This window comes from Crocodylus porosus, unplaced genomic scaffold (assembly GCF_001723895.1).
Source record: "Crocodylus porosus isolate Cpor-Errol unplaced genomic scaffold, CroPor_comp1, whole genome shotgun sequence".
NCBI classification, from domain to species: Eukaryota; Metazoa; Chordata; order Crocodylia; family Crocodylidae; genus Crocodylus; species Crocodylus porosus.
In genome coordinates, this window is record NW_017728931.1 from 142,304,610 (window position 1) to 142,322,768 (window position 18,159).

Below are 18,159 nucleotides of genomic sequence, written 5' to 3' on the forward strand. Positions count from 1 at the left end.
GCAGCGATGTGTGTCCACCACTGCCGTCTGCTGGGTGCGGGATCTAACCTTCCTTCTACGTTCCCTTCACTGTGGCTGTTAGTTACCGTACTCTCTCCCGTACAACACGCGCATTTCCCCTCAAAATCACCTGCTGGAAATTGCGGTGTGCATTGCAAGGAAACACCGTCCACTAATCACAGTTTCTGCCGCTTAAGCTTCTGCCGGGGGCCAGCCAAAGTCAGGCTGCATGAGCTGTGCAGAGAGCAGCCCACTGAGCACGCCAGGCTCCCCAGCTGCTGCTGCGCAGTTACTTGCTGCCACGTGCCCGTATTTGCAAGGGAAGAAGTTTTTTCCTTCATTCTGCCTTAAAATCAGATGCAAAGTGTATCTTATTTGGGGGCAGGAGCATATGGTGTTACTTGTATTTTGTGGCATGCAGGAGCGTATGGTATTACTTGTATTATCATTGCATGGGAGAAAGGAGGGCTCAGTGCTGGCCTGGAACGTGGGAGACTCGGGTTCACTTCCCTGCCTTGCTACTGACAGCCGGTATGACCTTGAACAAGTCATTTAGTGTCCTCCTGTGGGGCCTATGGAGGACGTGCACGCACGGAGGGTTTTCCCAGGCGGCTTCTAACCTGAAATCCCTTCAACGCCAGCACGGCGTTGGTAGGATGAACCTTGAAGGAATGGCCATCGCACAGACTGCTATGCTGGCTGCCGCACGAACGCAGTGAAAAAAAGATGATTCTCCTCGCCAAACATCTTCTGATCTAAATTGATAAAGTAACAGATGGTGATGGGGAGTACAAGAAACCCCATGAGGCAGTATTAGCAGCCAGAGCTCAGCATGCCTGAAGCTTAGCTATTGCCAAACATTTCTTTTTCTGTAGGCAATGCAGCAAAGGAGTTTTTTAAGGATGAGGACTTTTGCAGAGTTTGTTGGAGAGGACTTGCAGAGTTTATGGGGCGCTCCTCTCTAGCATAAGGGGAAGCATGGCTGTCTTCTCTGTAGTGCACGGGGTGGCAGGAGGGCAGAGGTAGGTTTTGATGGGCCTTGAAGCCAAGCTTATGGTTGAGGCAGCGGAGAAGGACTCAGTGGAGGGATACAAAGAGAGATGTAACGCGGTTAAAATGACAACGTGGGGAGATGCCAGAGGCGGGACTGAGAACTTGCTAAGGAGCCTGGCAGTGGCTCTGCTGACCCCGAACAAGTTTTCTCCCCAGTTCAGCCGGTAGCTATGTCTTTTAGGATGTATCACTTTTCCTTACTTACTCAGTGGCATGAAAAGTGGTCAGCACCAGCACCAATCAATCACCATATCACCTCTGACCCTACAGCCAGTCAACCAGGATTTAATTGGCCACGCCGTTCTTGGGCACTTCTCAACCATTTTCAAACTGGCCTGGGTCACTGTGCCTCAAACCTACACCCATGGGGCCTTTGCAATGACAACAAATGACGAGTTCAAACCATGTCCCATGTTGTTGACTCATGTCCATTTACTACGCTACCCAGTGGCCTCGAAGCTGTTCACGCTGGTGATGACATTGCCTTAAGACAGCTGAAACAGTATGCCGAAACCGCATAAGCAAGATAAATAAATCACTTGACTGACTCGATTTCTTCATCCTTACAGTGGAAATAATGAGCCCTCTCTTCCCCCACTATTTGGGATCAGGAGGATTACCTAAACGCAGGCAATCTTTGGAGATGGTGAGGATGACAGCCCAGACTCCGCTGTCCATCCCAGTTCAGTAAAACACCTAAGGATTTGCTGAACTTTAAGCTCTCGCTTACACCCCATTGACTTCCATGCATTCAGCTGTGTGCTTTGCTTGCAGGAAAATGCTTGGTTAAATAGGAAGAGTCTTGAGCACATATTCAAATGCATCTTTGAGCTAAATGGACCATGCACTAAATACAGACATTAGATTTGTGGCATATTATATACCACCTGCCTTCCAATAGCCCCAGGTAACCTCTCTGTGTTTTACTGGCTGCATTTTATCACCTGCCGACATTCCCCTGCCTGTTGTATACCCATTAACTCCTGTCCCTGCCATGCACTTGCATTCTCACAGACCTGCATTTTGCATATTGGTTTAAGCTTCTAGTCGACCCTAGAGAGAAGACAAACAGCAGCACTCTCCCTATGCCCGAAGAAGGGCACCTGTGCCCGAAAGCTTGCAAAGAATAAATTTTCCAACTATTCAGTTGGTGTGATAAAAGATATCGCATCGACCCAAAGAGCCTCGTCTGTCTGTGCCAGGACCTAAGAATATGCCAGAAGCGTGGATGTACACAGCAGGGGCCTATATGCAGCTCACATGAGGGAAGTAGAAGGGTTCAAGACTTTGCAAATACTGCTACACCCTAAAACAAAGAAAGGCCTACCAAGCATGGTCTACCGGTGTCTGTAACAGAAACTGCAAACTCCCATTCCAGTGAGTTTTATGGTTTCTTCTTGTAATAAAAGAGACCATATCAAGCAATGCAGTTTTGCTGCTGCAGTAAATGCAAGAGGGTCAGGAAGGGACCTCCAGAGGTCCTCTACTCCAACCCCCTGCCTGAGGCAGGATCAGCCCTATCCAAACCCTCCCGGACAAACCCATAAGTGAACCTCATAATAAAAGTATTGTCAACCCTGACCCAACACAAGGCATCCCACCTGAACCTGCCACAGGTAAAGCAGGGGGACCACAGCAGCCAACATCCTACTTTTGTTAATGTATGTTTGAGAGATCCCAGGTTGGGGCCATATCGCCCAGCTACAGAGGAAGGCAACCTTCCCATTCCCCAGCAAGTTCATCCCCATCTGACTACGGGGGTAAAACTCCTTCCTGACTCCAAATATAAGCATCTAAGCCTGCTCTAGCATCTCAGGACTGGGAAGCACTGTGTGCAGTTCCGGCCTTTGCATCTTAAAGAGGAAGTGGAGAAGACGGAGAGGGTCCAGAGGAGGGTAATAAAACAAAGAGCAGAAAGGCAAGTTATAGCTGGAGAGGTTGGAGGAATTCATTGTGTCTGACTTGGAGAACAGGCAAGCCAGGGAGGTCATGACAGAAGTTTCCAAATGTCTGAAAGGCTGCCATGAAAAAGAAGGGGAACAGCTGTTTCTGCTCACTGTAACGGGCAGGACATGAAGTTTAAATGGCAGCAAAACAGATTTGGATTAGGTCTTGAGAAAATAACTCTGAGCGGATAAAACAGTAGGAAAGAGGAAGCTTTGGCATGCCCTTCAATGGAGGCTTTCAAGAGGAGAGTGGATGAGCGCTGGACAGCTGTGATTTAGGAGTGCAGGGAGTTGGATCAGATGCTGCTCGAGACCCCTGGCAACCCTAGGAGTTGGGACATGGGGGTCTTCTTGAGATTTAGAGGCATGAACAGAGCCTCCCAACGTGGGCCTTCCTGAATCTACAGACAGTAAAATGGACCTAGAAATACCGTACTACCTATAACCACATCGGCCGACATTTGCCCTTGGCAGACTTATGCCCCAGCAAAACACCATCCCCGACGCAACAGAACCAGGTGCAGTCTTCAGAAGACCTGGTTCCCAGTTCAAGTCCCTCCTTTCCTCCCCAAAAAAGGCTGCTTGTTTCATAACCAGCTGCACTTTCACAAATAGAGAACTGCTCTGTTAAAAGGCTATGAGTCAGCTCTTCTGCTTCTCGAATGAAAGGCGATGACAAATGCAACGCCCCTCGGAGAAGGGACGATGTGTTCGAGGGCTGCAGAGCTGAGGTTCCTCTAAATCAGCTGTGGCCACGCGGGCACTAGCGGACGGGAACGGGGAGCACAAAGAGACGGGACATTTGCTGTGAGCACAATGACATGTGACATTTTGTAATGGCTAAACTAGAGAGTGCTCCAGCAAGCCACTGCCTAGATTTGTGAGCTTTTGCCACTCATTATGACTTCCTTGGAGACCTTGCCAGTGCACGGGGAAGGAGAAACCCAACACCAGAGGCTGCAGAACAGGGAGCGGCACCATCAACACTGATGAGAGCTGCCTTTGTTCAACATTTTCTAGGCCAGGGTCCCACACGGGCGAAGGCCGAGACCTGGAATAGTCTGCCTCAGGAGGGCACTGAATCTCCATTAATGCCGGATATCTCCACCCAGCAGATACCCTTGATTGTGACTCAGAGCAGGGGAAGCCAGGGGAAGGTCACTTCAGGTCCCTCCAAGCCTAATAATCTTTGATTTCTATTTACAATGTGAAGTAATCTATTTGGCTACTGTCAAAGCACAAATGTCCCATCCGATGGTTGTTCCTGGAAGTCACGTGCTTTTACAGCCAAGCTTGTGCAGCTGGAAGCCCAAGGTGCTCAGACTGGAGGATGCAACCAACTGGACTTCCAGCTTGGCTTGCTGCAATGCCTAATTGCTCTTTTTTTTAATTTGTGGGTTTCCAAGCATCAACCTGGTCTTTGTAGGCTCTCTGAATGAAATACCTGTCCCATGGAACAGCCAGTTGCTTAAGGGAGACGTCAATTGATTAGTGGTGAGCTACCCTGGGAAATGTATTTATGTGCATGCTGATTTTATTTAATAACTGAGACACTGCGCAGGCAGCCCACAGGGTCAGGATTAGCAAAGCAATAGGGATTTGGCATGTTAGCAGGAAGGAAGGAGTACCGGGAAACACAAGGCAGCAGCTTCTCACCAAGTTTCCGCCCCTGGTTGGGATCCCAGAGCACAGAGGTGCCAGAGCCAAAGTTTCTATACAAACTGTTCCCAAAGGGAGTGGGTGAGGCTCTACATATGATAAGGGACTGTGACTGGCATCTGAGACAAATCTTTCCAAGCCACTTTCTTTGGTGGTCCTTGGGAGATGTCAAGTAGACAAGATTTAACACTCTGAAAACTCAACACGGGAGTCTTCCTTATCTCTGGTCTTACTATTAACTGGGGCCTTGGGAACTGCCTGTTTGGGACGCATGGCAGAGTGGTTAATGTGTCAGACGTAGGAGATAAAGCCTTGCCCTAGACTTGTACCAAAGGCTGCCTCCTGTCAGCCCTACATAGGTACCTGGGGGCCACCACAAAGGTGGTCAGATGTCACTCCTTTGTGTGCTTTTGGCTACAGAAATTGGTGTGCCGTAATGGCACTAACTCAATGGGTCATCTAGGCTTGGGAACACTTTTTGACTAATTTGGCTTTCTCTTTTCCCTGATACACTCAACTTGTGACAGTACTGAGGACTGGGCAGTTCACTGGCATTCCAGTTTGCTGCTGAGGCAGATGACTGGTGAGGGAGGCTGAGGGAACTGGGCTGATTGAGTCTGCAGAAGAGAAGACCGAGGGGGATCGAATAGCCGCCTTCGACTCCCTGCAGGGGGGCTGCACAGAGGATGGAGCTGGACTGAACTCAGCGAGGGAGGATGACAGAACAAGAAGCAATGGACTCCAGTTGCAGTAAGGGAAGTTTAGGTTGGATATTAGGAAAAACTTTCTCAAGAGGAGGGTGGTGAAGCACTGGAACAGGTTACCCAGAGAGGCGGTGGCATCTCCATCGTTGGAGGTTTTTAAGACCTGGGTAGACAAAGCCTCGGCTGGGATGACGTAGCTGGGGCCGGTCCTGCTTTGGGCAGGGGGTTGGACTAGATGTGACCTCCTGAGGTGCCTTCCCATCCTATGTTTATACGATTTTAATTCTTCATGCCTCAGCAGCTGAGGCTTCTGGGAATTTAATCAAGGCCTATGCATACCTGTGCCTTTACAATAAAGCCATACTCATTACACAGCTCACTCATTACACATTCATAGAATCACTGAGTCGGGAGGGACCTAGACAGATCACTGAGTCCGACCCCCCGCCATGGGCAGGAAGGAGCACTGGGGGTGGGGGGGTCATAAGACCCCAGCCAGGTGCCTGTCCAGTCTCCTTTTGAAGATCTCCAGGGAAGGTGAGAGCACCATCTCTCTGGGAAGCCTATTCCAGGCTCTGGCCACCCTCACTGTGAAGTAGTTCTTCCTAATATCCAACCTAAACCTCTCCTCCCTCAGCTTGTGGCCATTGCTCCTGGTGACCCCAAGGGGGGCCCTGGTGAACAGACATGCCCGAGTCCCTGCTGGTGGCTCCTGATAAGGTTGTAGGCAGCCACAAGATCCCCCCTCAATCTCCTCTTGCAGAGACTGAAGAGATTCAGATCCCTCAGCCTCTCCTCATAGGGCTGGCCACGGAGGCCCCCGACCATACGAGTGGCCTCCTCTGGACCCTCTCCATGTTGTCCACGTCCCTCTTGAAGTGCGGCGCCCAGAACTGGATGCAGTACTCCAGCTGCGGCCTGACCAACGCCGCATAGAGGGGGAGCAAGACCTCTCTGGACCTGTTAGTGATGCCCCTGTTGATGTATGACAGGGTGCGGTCGGCTCTGCCTATTGCTTCGTGGCATCGGCGACTCGTATTTATCCTGGAGTCAATCCTGACTCCGAGATCCCTCTCTGCCAATGTCACCCGTACGGTTATGTTAAAGCGGATTCTAACAGTCCATCATCTATGCCAACCACAGCAGGCACCTTCGGAGCGAGAGGCACAAAGGGCGAGACACGGCAACTGGAAGTGGGAGAAGCAGATCGAAGATTGCTGACTCTTGGCACTCTGGTGGGTGCAATCTTTTGGTTATCTGTTATGAACTCATAACCATCAATGGCCAGGGGAGAAGGGGCACCAAGGGGAGGGGAGATATACATCTTGAACAGCGATGGCATGTCCTTGGGTTAAAAAAACACACGAAACGATGGGGGCATCGTCCCTGCTACCGATGCACATACACCATGCGGTGGTACAAAAGATGCTAGTTGTGCGGAGCCCAGCTCAGTGGCCACGCATGATGTGACCACATCCACTCTGCTACCACCAACCTCAGTTCTGCTGGACTCGCAACCACGGCCCAGTGCTGGAAGGACATTCAAGAGGTGGAACTGGAAAACATTTGTCGCCTCCTCCCAAAAGGTCTGGGAAGATGGAGCTTCTGATCATTAGCAGGAATGTAAGACAATGCAAAGCTGGTTCATTGTAGCTAGCACACAGAGCTTGGCCAAGGCAACCGCATTATCATGCCAAAAGCTATAAAACATTTCAGTAAAACCGGAAGTCTTGGTGCCGTACTGACCATGGAACCAACAAAAATTTCACTGCCTTGCCCTGAAGGTTAGAAATCTGCCTCTGGTTTCCAGCCTAAATGTATTCACCACACATTTATACCCACTTGGTCTCTGCCAGATACGTCTCCTAGTTTACATAACATTTCCTCCTCCCTGGTATTTGCTCTCACAATACTTCCGAAACTAGTTAGATGTTAGCTCCTAGAGGTCACGACAGCCTCTCAGTCTGAGCTCTTATCATGTTACAGAACAGAACATTTTATGCTGGACTACACAGGTTTGCTGTCGCTTTTTTGGAAGCAGCCTGGCTTGAATAAGTGAAGATTCCCCGTGGGACATTTATTCTTTTTTTCAAACAATAGATTTCTGGGCTTTTCTTCTCCAATGCCAATGCCGTCTGTCTACAGTCATCAGCAGGGTTCTCAGAAGAGCTGGGATCCCATTTAGACAACAAAATAAGTGGCCGGTTTTCCAGCAGAGTCAAACCCTTCACGTGCATGACCTACCAGGCAGCAGGGGGTTCTGGGCCCTATAACAACCCGCCCCATTGCCCTCGACCAATCAGCCGCGGCTTCAGATCTCCGTGAAAACGGCATCGAACCAACTGAAGCAAGTAGACAGGTGAGGTCAAGTCTCCAGTCGATCTGTTTTCCAAAGCAGACCACGCATTTTTTTGAGACTGCACTAAGGAAGACAGGAGCAGATGTGGATCATTAGGCTATGCCAGCAAAACCCATTCTCACTTCACTTCCAAGACTCGTCAGATGCCTGCAAAGAAAGCATTACCGTAGTGATGCTTTGGAGGAGGACGGAGATATTAAAGCGGGCAAAAAATTGTCTGAACCTGGTCAAGAAGCCCACGCGACCATGCAGCGGCAGCCCTACGAGCCAGAAACGCCCGGAGCGACTTCGAGGATTCAGGAGAAGAGGGGGTCTCATGCAAGAGCTCGAGTGGGAAGGAAAACACCCACATGGATTTTTTTTTTTCAGCCGGGTGCTTTATTTAGACGATGCTTTCATGAAAGTCATAGCAAGAAACGCATGTCCAGGCATGTCACAACATGATTTTGAGTGGATCCCGGCAGTCCACAGTCGCTGCTGGCCACCGCTGCTGGCAGTGGCTGCGGGTGGTCGCCGACCACCAGTCAGCACTCGTCCCCCCCTCCACCACTGACAGCGCCGTGGCTCGCCACCGCCACGCTCCTGCTGCCGACAGCACCACCGCCGCCGCCTGTGGGAGCTTGCCGTGACCCCCTCAGCCTCCGGGGGCACGCAGCATTCATGACCCCCAACTTGTCCTGCAGACCCACGACCCAGGCGTGCTTTGATAATATGTCTATTGCTGTTAAGATGTACTTAACCCCACAGTCGTGTTTGGAAAAGTGCTGCACAACCACCAAATCTGCGCATCCACACCTGAAACAAGAGCCTTGTTTCTTTTAAAATATCTTCTTACCAGCTGGTGTAGGGTGGAAGCGTACTGATCTGAAAGCCAGGTAGCCACCCGGCTTCTGTTCACACCCTTATTTTGTCTTTTGGACAAACTCTTGAACTCCTGTTCAAGATAAGACTGAAGACCTCTGTAAATGTTGAGGTTCATTACCGGGGTAATAAACCTTGTTTTATCATGGTTTAAATTTGTTATCTGATCTTTGAATCCACCACTTGGGGGTTAGCGAGGGGGGCACTGTGGTTACCAGCCACATCAACACAGGAGGCTTTGTTAAAGGGTGACCCTGCGTGTGTTCAGGCGCAGCGGGGTGACAGCTGCAGGGATGGCGGCCCCTGCTGAGGCCACGATGCCTGCCAGCTGTCGAGGGGATGGGGCCCTGCACCTCTGGCTGCTGACAGACAAAACTCGTGCTATGGGTGTTTGTGGGACTGACCGTCTCAGTCTTGGGGCAGTTGTCTGTATTGATTATTTCCTCTTAGTCTGTGGTTTTGTAGGTGTTAAGCGCTGCTAATGAACTCATTCTCTAGTAGCTACTAGTAGCTAGGTATGGTGTACTGGGCTGGTCCCTGAGCGAATCATGATTGATTGGTAACTGGTAATACAGGAGCTTAGCAGCCAGGCCTGCAGTAGTACCCCCGCCACCCTGCCCCAAGACAGACACAGTTGCACAAGCACCCATGTCACGAGTTTTGCCTGTCGGCTGCCAGAGGTGCGGGGCCCCAGAACCCAGAAGCCCTGCACCGATCTCCTCGACAGCCAGCAGGCTTCGTGGCCTCGGCAGGGGCCACCATCCCTGTGGCTTTCACCCTCCTGTGGTGTAACACAAACACGTGACGTGAGTTTTGCTTTCAAGAATTTGGGGTGCGGTTCCCCCCAGACCCTTGCACTGATCTTGAAACTTGGCAGGCTTCATGCTCTCCGCAGAGGCTACCACCCCTGCAAATTTCATCCAAATTGGACACAAGAAAACAAAGTAATAGATATTTCATTGATCCCCCATTATACCCTATGGCCGGATCTCCAAGGCAGATCGAAGCGGGAACTCGGTCCAGAGCTCCAGATCCAGTCGCGGCCATCCGAAGTGGCTGGATCCGAAGCCAGATCGAATACCTGCCTACTCGCACAGGCCTACTGGCCAGGCATCTCTGCCTGCCTGGGGACTCTTGCCAAGTTGTTTTTCTGCTGGGCTTTAAGAAAAGTCAAACTTGTCGCTTGCCGCATGCTCGATATTTATAGCAGATTGATTTGATATGTGAATTATCGATCTCTGCTTGACTTTATTTAAATTTCTGTGCTTCACTGGAACTTTTGGAGCTGGGTGGAACCCGATGTTCGTGGCCCTGGGAAAGGGGTATACTTTAGGTGAGGCTTTTTTATTTTTAACTCATCACGCCCTAGTTAATCTTTAATCAAGTTCTTGTTAGTGAAAAAAACTGAGGTAGCAGCAGGAAAGTTTTCTTATCTCCCACTGTGTCTTGCCCTTTGGTTGAAGAATTATTTTATTAACTGTGGGCTGTGGCCTGACAAGGTTGCTTTGCTCTTTCAGTCCTATCAGTGTGTCTATAATCATTTGAACATGTTAGGAAAAATACATTTATTATAGCAAAATAAGGATGAATACGTTCGGTCACCTCAGTTATTAATGTTTAAGGACGCAATTGTAATACCGAGTCTTTAGGATACAGGCCCTTGGCTTGCTGTTCAGTCACGTTTCTGCAGCTTTGACTGAGGTGCCCTGAAAATGGCCGAGCCCAACATCCCACTTTCCCTGCTATTTGGTTATGTTTTGGATAGCAAATGTTTGAGTTATAGTGCTGTTTGGCACGAATAGCTCATGCTGCACAGGCCGATGCATGGGCTACAGCGCTACATTTTAAATCATAAAATAGCCCCCCCAAACACATCTGCAAGGCGACCTCCACGGATTCGTAGCCCTCCGTGGACTCAAGGCCTCGGTTGGCGGCCACCATCTTTGGACGAAGCTGCTACAACAGTCTTCAGTCTTGCCTTGAACGACTTTTTCAGACACGAATTAAAACAATTCAACTCGCGCCCGCTCCTGTCTACCTTAGCATGGTCTCATGCAGCCTAGACCCCACCCCTCTTCTTGAGCTGGTTGGTTCGGCGCCGTTCTCGGGGAGGTCTGAGGCCCCTGAAACCCTCACCGGTTGGTCAAGATTGGTGGGGCGGGTTGTTAGGGGGGGTCACAACCCCCCGCTACCTGATAAGTCGTGCTCTAGGTTGAGCTATGCGGCAGAAGGGGTGGGTTTGGGGGGGCCTCATGGGGGACCCTTCTGATGTCACAGGTCATGTGATGGATGGTGTCATGCACCATGTGATGGGGCCAGAAGGAGTCTTGGACCAAAATGCCTGGGGGGCAGTGCTTCGATGTCACTTGCCATGTGATCGGGGGGCACGGTTTCTGATGTCTCACACAAGTTTTTCCTTATGCGATCTTCAATCAGCTTGTGCCCATTATTTCTTGCCCTCCCCTGGGGGGCCTTGGTGAATAGATGCTCCCCCAGGCCCTGATGTACACCCTTGATATACTTAGAGGCTGCCACCATGGCCCCCCTGAGTCTTCTCTTCTCTTCTCCAGGCTGAACAGACCCATATCTTTCAGCCTTTCCTTGTACGACCTGGTCTCTAGGCCTTGAACCACGCACATGGCCCTCCTTTGGACACACTCAAACTTCTCCACATCCTTCCTAAAGTGCCGGATGCAGCACTCCAGAGAGGGAGGATGTTTGATTTGCTCTGCCAGCTACGGCGTTGCATTGGTTAAAGTTTTTCCTGGCCCACATTTGATCTCACAGCACTGCACCACACCCAATGATGCTCAGAAAGATCATAAAGGGCTTGTCTGGGATTTGAACCCAGGACCTCTCGCACCCAAAGCGAGAATCATACCCCTAGACCAACAAGCCACATGCCTAGGGGAGGAATCAAGGGAATTCAGGCTCCCAATTCTCCTAGGAGGGGATGGGGAGGAAGGCAATCAGCACCTTCAGCTGAAAGTTGGATCAGAGCTTCAGGCCCCGGCATGGACCGAAAGGCTTAAAAAGTGACCCTTCAAAAGCAGGACAGGAGGGGCGTGGAAGGGAAGCCTGGCATTTGTGGGAGTTGCTTGCTTCTGCAAAGCACAATGCTGATTTCAGAAAATAATTCCCTTCCATGCACGCACGTGCACACGAGTAAAGCCGAAGTCCGCCCTGCCTTTCTGGATGCCTGCCACGAATGTCTGGAGGAGGCCCGGTGCCCACTGCCCCTGCCTGCCTGATGCAGCGTTCCTCCCTCCCCCACCATCCCTCTCCCTTTCGGTTTCGCTGCTTCAGTAAGAGGCTTTCCTTGCCAGCGCTCTCGAATGGCTTGGATACGACCACGCGGTGCGAGCCCGTGGGGAGCAGGAGCTGTGCCAGGAGAAGGACTGCAAGCACACGACCGGATCCCTGGGCTAGCCGATTTGTGCCGCGTGGGCAGACCAGGCTGGGAACTGAAAGCAGGCAGGGCAGAGAGGAGTGGGTACGAGAAGACGTGAAGCGGGCACGGGAAGAAGCGGAGCATGGCTAAGGGGCGAATGGAGAAGACAGAGATCAACTGGCTAAGAAACGTGGAGCAACTGGGTTAAGCCAAGGAAACAACAGGATGCAGCTTTCAATTCCCCAACTCCCTGACCCCATTTCTCTGCTCTGTTTTGCTCAGTCCTCCGTTCCCAGGGAGAGTCTGCCGCCGGTGCAAAACACGCGTTCCTCAAGGACAAGAAGACGGTCACCTCTACACGATGTCAAAGATGCAGATAACTATAGCAAGATCCCCACAGGCGGTGCGAGGGCGTGCTGCTCGCCATGCACAGGGAGGAAAAAAGCTGCCCTGCCCACTGCGGCTAGCTGGACGCCGGTAGCGCCCGGGCCGGCAGAGCTCGGTGTCCGACGCCACTGCCGCGGCTTGTTCTCAGCGCAGTGAAATGCTACCCCCGGGAGGCTGAGCCCTTGGAGACTTCCCCTTGGGAGGGAGCATGAGGAGGGTTCGCAGGACACTAAACGGCGAAGGGAAAGTCAATGGGGGTTCATCGCCGACTCTCTCGCCCGCGCCGCAAAACGAAACGAGGAGGCAGTAAGCTTAAAATGAACTCAGAGCAGCTCTTTTTCACCCGGGGGGGACTCGTCGCCCCCAGACGCGGTGGAAGCCCAGAGGGCGGCCCAGCAGAAGAAGGGACTGGACGCGTGCGTGGAGGAAAGGGGCATCGGGAGCGATGGAGCGAAGGGCCCGGCCTCTGAATCAGCCCTTCTTAAAGCTAAAATTTGAGCGGGCCAGGAGCAACGGGAACGACCCTCTTCTCGCTCCCGTCCAGCCTCCGCTCTCTGCCCCCGCGTGACACAGGAGACGGGGCAAGACGGGCCTGGGGGCTGGCCCAGGCAATGGCGATTCTCTTGTGTTCTTACGTTAGCAGGTGGGGAGGCGAAGGCGGCACTAAAATCGCTGACGGGGTGTCCGGGGAGAGGCCAACGTGCCCTCGTTGCAAAGTACAGCGCCCGCAGCACCGGCTCGCAACCAGGGTGCTGCAGCACCCGGAGGTGCGACAAGCCCCTTCGATGCACAACACAAGCACTGCTGGGTGTGCAAACCCCTACCCGTGTCTCATCAGATGAAATCAGAGATTTCAAGTGTGATCTAGAGCTGCTGTGGGTTTTCTGAGCTCTTTGCAGCAGCAGGATCGCCCTCTTCGTTTCCCACAGCCAAAACCAGTAGGAGCAAAGAGCTGGCGCTTTCCGAGGGCGGCACTGAATCCAGCGCACCCGAGACCCCCGGGTCCGGAGAGTCCCAGTGACCCAGGTCATGCGTTACGCCCTTATTTCAGTTCCCCCGTGGAGGTGGAAGGGCAGGCAGCAAATTTTCCGCCCAGGTTTCCCATCACCGGGGAGCCCCTGCTTGCCTCTTCTGCGCATCTTTCAGTTCCCCTTGAGCCCCTGGGACTTGCCCAAGGCTGGAAACCTGGCTGGGTGTTTCTTACTAGCACAATACAAGAAGCGCTGCTCTCAACTCCGGCCCATCAGGCACGGCTGTTCGACCCAATTCAGCGTCTGCACGTCTCCCATAAAAGGAGGGGAAAAAAGCAGTCTTTTTTTTTTTTTCATGCTTGCAAAGGAGTTGCTGCTGGAGAAGAAGTGCCTACCCCTGCAGCCCGCTCCTTAGGAAGAAGTGTTCTTCCTGCGAGGTTAGTGAGCCAGCTCCTGTTCAGTCGGCCTCCTCGCTGATGGGAGCATCCTAGCAATGCAGTTCTGCTCTCAACAGACTGTGCTTCTAGACCTAGATCCAGCCCATGGCGCCAAGCCGTGGGGCTTCCCCCCAGGTCCAGAAATTTGGCAGCGGGGAAGCTCCCAAATCTCCAGGCCCGTGGGGAGTCCTGATCCCTGCCTGCCCCAAACCCCATCTTGGTCTCTCAGACCTGCCTCCGGCTCTTAATCCTTGGCCCAGCATCCAGCTACAAACCACATCCCACGACTCAAACAAGGCTGAGTTTCCTTTGTCATCTCTCACACTTTTTACAGGAATTCGGTATTACTGAAAGGGTGCGAGACACGTCAGAAGTACGGGGATGCCCAGCGAACCCCACGAGGAACGGGCTCCTTCACGGCACAACGGCGCTAATTCCCCAGAAGTAGCGATGCTCGAAGATGCCGCGGTGACAACCGTTGTCGGCGTATTCGATCCAGGCTTGCACACTGTGAAACCCCAAGACCTGCAGTTACTGACAATGGGCCACCGTTGAAGAGCAGGGAATTTCGAGGCATCATGCAATTGTATGACTTTTCATCCAGTCCCAAATATGCTCAAGGCAAGGGACTGGCAGGATGCGGAGCAGGTGTTGTAAAGACCCTGCTTATAATGGAAAGGAGGAAGGAGGAGATCCCTGCTTGGCACTAGCCAGCTACAGCGCAACCCCACTGCAAGGTGGGAAGTCACGCGCAGAAGTCCTCTACAACCGGCATATAAAAACCCACTCCCTGATATGGGCTGTAAGCAATGCTGGCAGAGGAGCCTGCAATCGTGCGGAAAGGCTTGGGAAGTACAAGCAGGAGTGCAGCAGAGGAGCAAGGCCACTTCCAGTTACAAATTTGTACGAGTTTGGGAGGACGGACACTAGCCACTTAAAGCTACAGTAATCAAAGAGGAGTCACCTCGCTCCTGCTGGGTGATCACAGATGAAGGACCGACTTGAAGAAGCCATCAGAGGCATCTTCTCAAAAGACCGACTCATGACGACAATACGAGCGATACAGGAACGGAGACACCAGCTGAAAGGGGGTTGCAAGACCGTGCCCAGGAGAGCAAACGGTCAAATAAGACAGCTGAAAAAGAAGAGCTGCGACACCGTAGAGCTGAAACGGCCGCAGCGCGTGACGGGACGTGTTCGCATGTTCACTCGAGTTTGGAATAGTTGTTATCTTAATGTTATTAGAGTAAGTCTATCCAGAGGAGCGTGGTGCTGCCACACGCTGCACGTGCCGGTGTTCCTCGCATTGCTACCTTGCAGCACAGGGTTGCGGGGGCAAGGGGGTCGACCCTGGGAGATCCCAGAGTCAAAAACCCGACACCAAAACAAAGCAAGGTGGCGCACATGGCAGCATGCACGCTGCCCAAAACTGGCGCCTGGCTGGCCGGAGCCCCACTCTGGCTGTCGGCCAGGCCCCGGGTCTCCACAAGACCCTTGCAAGGGCAGCAGCAAAGCTGCCACCTCGCCCTGTAAAAGCCATGCACGTGTCTGTCTCTAATAAAGAGCTGCTCGCAGAACAAGTCTCCAGCTACTCCAAGTCTCCCTTCCTATCTCTCAGTCCTGTTACAGGAATTCAATGATACTCACTGGACTTCACCTGCAGGCAGGAACCCCCTTGCTGGAATAAATGGGGTTTTAAGGCACTTACTTGCACTTTTACTTTCCTAGAAATGCGGATTTAAGTTTGAGCCGAGGCAGCATATTTCAGGGACAGATCGTTCTCCGTGTCTTTCCCTGAAAGCGGGCTGGTGTCGTGTTTTGATCATGGAATTACTCGTGTAAGAGTGGTATTAGTTTTAAATATTTGTTTAAAGGCCTCTCAGGGCTGTGTGAGATCAGAGAATGGGAATTTTTGTTGATCACGGATTTTCCCAGGGCCTTTCACTTTTTCTTTTGCTTCACACGTTGCAGATGCAGCTCTTTAGATAAATGGGCTGGGTGTTAAACTCGACCGTCGATTCACATGTGGGAGCAGTGCCCATCAAGCTTGCTGAGTTCAGGTCCCAGACCATCCCAGGGCATCCTAGCTCCAGCGTGAAACGTGAGCGCTAGGACAAGACCCCAAGTTGTGAGATACGCGAGTGTGTTGAATCAGCACCTATGAATCTAAAGCTACGTTCTGTTGTATCTGCTAATGGCAATGTGTCTATAGCTTTACTTGGTGCTTCCAATATATTCGATATACGCACCCGTCAACGAGCGCTTTCCCACCCTTGTGGCTGGAGGCGTTTCTTTATTTCGGTCTTGGGATAACTACAACACGGGCCTGCTCAACCACAGCACCCCACACCTACGTCCTCCTGCCTTACCTCTGACCCCCAAGAGCTCGGCAATGTTTTCTCCCACTTATCTGGCACACGTCGCACGGCTCCTTTGCACGCTGCCATCTGGTTTGTTCACCTACGTGCTCCAAGGTCACGGTGGCCAGATGCCACTTCCCTGCTCAGATGCAGGGGTGAGCCCAGGTGCCGTCCATTCGTGCTCCATACCCCTACTATCTTGTTCCAGTGTCACAATACACAGAGTTGTGCAACCAGTTGGAAGTGTGAACATGTCCTCAGCTTTAGGGGAGAGATGGAAGCTCAAGGCATTTGGAGACCAGATGCTGCAATGTGAACCCTTTTAAGGCTATTCCCATGGGAATGCCAAACTTTTGGGAAGTCGTGAGCTTGCTCTGTCAAAACCAAGAGCATGTTAACAGCTTCTGAGACAGCAAAGAGCAACAGCTGGATCTGCAGCAGTGCTTGACCCACCTGAGGATCAGGATGGGATCTGGGAATAGGACACCTGCGTGGGTAGATCCAGGAGTTTGAAAAGAGGGGTGGGGGGCCATGGTGTGGTACATCCTCACATAAATCATGACGTATTTTTCTAAAGTTAAACAAAAACTAGAAGCTTTACTGACATAGTAGAGGGCCAGCACGAAATTATTCCATTTAAGATGAAAGCAAAAACAAATATTTCTGTTCCCTAATTTGCTGGAGTGTGTATAAAGTTTAAAAAAACCACAAGCCATTAGGCAAAAATAAGTCAAAAGATACATTATCTCTCCATTCTTGGAGGTTTTTAAGACCCAGCTGGACAGAGCCTTGGCCGGGATGATGTAGTTGGGACCGGTCCTGCTTGGAGCAGGGGTTGGAGTAGATGTGACCCCCTGAGGTCCCTCCAACCCTCATTTTCTCTGATTAGTCCTGTAGTAATTATATTTAAACGTACATCTCTTATTCAGATTCATAAAACAAAACCTAGCCTTTCTGAGCATTCGAGACTCGGCCTCCAATGCTTCGCCGTCAGTCATTTCTACGTAAATACATTAATATGACTACACCTGAGTTAAGGTTTTTAGCTAGCGCTACAACCAGGCTGCAGGGCTGTGAGACAGGAGAGAGACACGGCAAACGGACAGCAACGTTGCAGAGAAAAGGACGGCTTGAACAGCGAAACATCAAAGCTGTTAGAAAGGCGCGAGGGTCGTTAACACCTGTGGTGTGGAGAGAGCTTAACAGGTAATGAGCCATGAAGTCGATGATAATGATGTCATGCTAATGATACCGAGCCACGAAGTCAATCGACTCTTTACGAGAAATGCTGCTGCCCCTCCAGGCAAGGGTCTCCCCGTAACATGGCTATAACCAACACCCCCGTTGCCCTTCGAGGCAGTTGGCTTGAAAGTTTGGGTGAAGCAGGAATCAAAGGAGGGGGAGGAACAACTGCACCCCGTCCTCCAGATCCAGCCCTGGGCACCCGCACCAGCCCGTGCTTTGCCCAACAGCACAAAGGGCAAGAGCTCTGCAACCAAAACCTGGAACTTCTTTCACCTTCCAGCTCCTGACCAAGATCCACTTGACGCATTTAATTGCTCAGCTCTGTCGCCAGCCAGTCCTCTAGCTCTGCAAACACTCAGTCCACCGAGGGCACTGGGAAACATCTTCATAAATGCCTGGCATGATGCAGAGTTGGACTTTGCCACGATACTTGCCTGGCTCCGCGCAGCACACAGTGTGCTTGCTCGAAACAAAGCAGAGCAGGGATTATTCCCAGTCCAAACTACGTCCCAGCAATAAGCAACCTATGCTTAGGACATCAGCACAATGAGCCGGAGCAGAAACGAGGCATCCCTTTGGGCCCCATTTCCCCCTCCCCTCCCAGCGGGGCAAGGAATCACTGCCGTCCCATCCTAAGTGCAGGCCTTGTCCTTACTGCGTTTAATTTGATTGCTTTCAGATCATTTCTGCAGTTTTCTAAAGTCTTTTTGCATAATAATCCTAGCCTTCAAACTGCCTCAGCTCCGTCCAGCCCGGTGTCATCTGCACTTCTGTTAACTGGGTTTT

The 18,159-nt window shown here is 51.6% G+C and overlaps 1 non-coding gene across 1 annotated transcript; it reads right to left on the reverse strand.

Moving 5' to 3' along the window:
* Nucleotides 1-11,408: 11,408 nt before the first annotated feature.
* TRNAP-UGG lies at nt 11,409-11,480 on the reverse strand. Its single transcript has one exon. It is a non-coding gene; the product is annotated as a tRNA-Pro (tRNA).
* Nucleotides 11,481-18,159: the final 6,679 nt, after the last annotated feature.